The sequence below is a fragment of the Mus caroli genome, unplaced genomic scaffold (genome assembly GCF_978045245.1).
Source record: "Mus caroli unplaced genomic scaffold, Mus_caroli_1 scaffold_25, whole genome shotgun sequence".
Taxonomy (NCBI): Eukaryota; Metazoa; Chordata; class Mammalia; order Rodentia; family Muridae; genus Mus; species Mus caroli.
The window spans coordinates 7,563,010-7,566,083 of NW_028227280.1; positions in this window are offsets into that span (position 1 = coordinate 7,563,010).

The following is a 3,074-nucleotide window of genomic DNA, read 5'->3' on the forward strand; positions in this document are numbered from 1 at the left end:
TTCTTAAATTCTAAGTTTTTCAGTGCAACTCACTCATATACTATGTACTACACTGTGCGTTTCTTATATTCTAAGTTTTTCAGTGCAACTCACTCATATACTATGTACTACACTGTGCGTTTCTTATATTCTAAGTTTTTCAGTGCAACTCACTCATATACTATGTACTACACTGTGCGTTTCTTATATTCTAAGTTTTTCAGTGCAACTCACTCATATACTATGTACTACACTGTGCGTTTCTTATATTCTAAGTTTTTCAGTGCAACTCACTCATATACTATGTACTACACTGTGCGTTTCTTATATTCTAAGTTTTTCAGTGCAACTCACTCATATACTATGTACTACACTGTGCGTTTCTTATATTCTAGAGTTTTTCAGTGCAACTCACTCATATACTATGTACTACACTGTGCATTTCGTGTAATGCGGGTTTTTCAGTAAATTCTAAGTTTTTCAGTGCAACTCACTCATATACTATGTACTACACTGTGCGTTTCTTATATTCAAAGTTTTTCAGTGCAACTCACTCATATACTATGTACTACACTGTGCGTTTCTTATATTCTAAGTTTTTCAGTGCAACTCACTCATATACTATGTACTACACTGTGCGTTTCTTATATTCTAAGTTTTTCAGTGCAACTCACTCATATACTATGTACTACACTGTGCGTTTCTTATATTCTACGTTTTTCAGTGCATCTCACTCATATACTATGTACTACACTGTGCGTTTCTTATATTCTAAGTTTTTCAGTGCAACTCACTCATATACTATGTACTACACTGTGCGTTTCTTATATTCTAAGTTCCTCAGTGCAACTCACTCATATACTATGTACTACACTGTGCGTTTCTTATATTCTAAGTTTTTCAGTGCAACTCACTCATATACTATGTACTACACTGTGCGTTTCTTATATTCTAAGTTTTTCAGTGCAACTCACTCATATACTATGTACTACACTGTGCGTTTCTTATATTCTAAGTTTTTCAGTGCAACTCGCTCATATACTATGTACTACACTGTGCGTTTCTTATATTCTAAGTTTTTCAGTGCAACTCACTCATATACTATGTACTACACTGTGCGTTTCTTATATTCTAAGATTTTCAGTGCAACTCACTCATATACTATGCACTACACTGTGCGTTTCTTATATTCTAAGTTTTTCAGTGCAACTCACTCATATACTATGCACTACACTGTGCGTTTCTTATATTCTAAGTTTTTCAGTGCAACTCACTCATATACTATGTACTACACTGTGCGTTTCTTATATTCTAAGTTTTTCAGTGCAACTCACTCATATACTATGTACTACAATGTGCGTTTCTTATATTCTAAGTTTTTCAGTGCAACTCACTCATATACTATGTACTACACTGTGCGTTTCTTATATTCTAAGTTTTTCAGTGCAACTCACTCATATACTATGTACTACACTGTGCGTTTCTTATATTCCAAGTTTTTCAGTGCAACTCACTCATATACTATGTACTACACTGTACATTTCGTGTAATGCGGGTTTTTCAGTAAATTCTAAGTTTTTCAGTGCAACTCACTCATATACTATGTACTACACTGTGCGTTTCTTATATTCTAAGTTTTTCAGTGCAACTCACTCATATACTATGTACTACACTGTGCGTTTCTTATATTCTAAGTTTTTCAGTGCAACTCACTCATATACTATGTACTACACTGTGCGTTTCTTATATTCTAAGTTTTTCAGTGCAACTCACTCATATACTATGTACTACACTGTGCGTTTCTCTAAATTCTAAGTTTTTCGGTGCAACTCACTCATATACTATGTACTACACTGTGCGTTTCTTATATTCTAAGTTTTTCAGTGCAACTCACTCATTTACTATGTACTACACTGTGCGTTTCTTATATTCTAAGTTTTTCAGTGCAACTCACTCATATACTATGTACTACACTGTGCGTTTCTTATATTCTAAGTTTTTCAGTGCAACTCACTCATTTACTATGTACTACACTGTGCGTTTCTTATATTCTAAGTTTTTCAGTGCAACTCACTCATATACTATGTACTACACTGTGCGTTTCTTATATTCTAAGTTTTTCAGTGCAACTCACTCATATACTATGTACTACACTGTGCGTTTCTTATATTCTAAGTTTTTCAGTGCAACTCACTCATATACTATGTACTACACTGTGCGTTTCTTAAATTCTAAGTTTTTCAGTGCAACTCACTCATATACTATGTACTACACTGTGCGTTTCTTATATTCTAAGTTTTTCAGTGCAACTCACTCATATACTATGTACTACACTGTGCGTTTCTTATATTCTAAGTTTTTCAGTGCAACTCACTCATATACTATGTACTACACTGTGCGTTTCTTAAATTCTAAGTTTTTCAGTGCAACTCACTCATATACTATGTACTACACTGTGCGTTTCTTATATTCTAAGTTTTTCAGTGCAACTCACTCATATACTATGTACTACACTGTGCGTTTCTTATATTCTACGTTTTTCAGTGCAACTCACTCATATACTATGTACTACACTGTGCGTTTCTTATATTCTAAGTTTTTCAGTGCAACTCACTCATATACTATGTACTACACTGTGCGTTTCTTATATTCTAAGTTTTTCAGTGCAACTCACTCATATACTATGTACTACACTGTGCGTTTCTTATATTCTAAGTTTTTCAGTGCAACTCACTCATATACTATGTACTACACTGTGCGTTTCTTATATTCTAGAGTTTTTCAGTGCAACTCACTCATATACTATGTACTACACTGTGCATTTCGTGTAATGCGGGTTTTTCAGTAAATTCTAAGTTTTTCAGTGCAACTCACTCATATACTATGTACTACACTGTGCGTTTCTTATATTCTAAGTTTTTCAGTGCAACTCACTCATATACTATGTACTACACTGTGCGTTTCTTATATTCTAAGTTTTTCAGTGCAACTCACTCATATACTATGTACTACACTGTGCGTTTCTTATATTCTAAGTTTTTCAGTGCAACTCACTCATATACTATGTACTACAATGTGCGTTTCTTATATTCTAA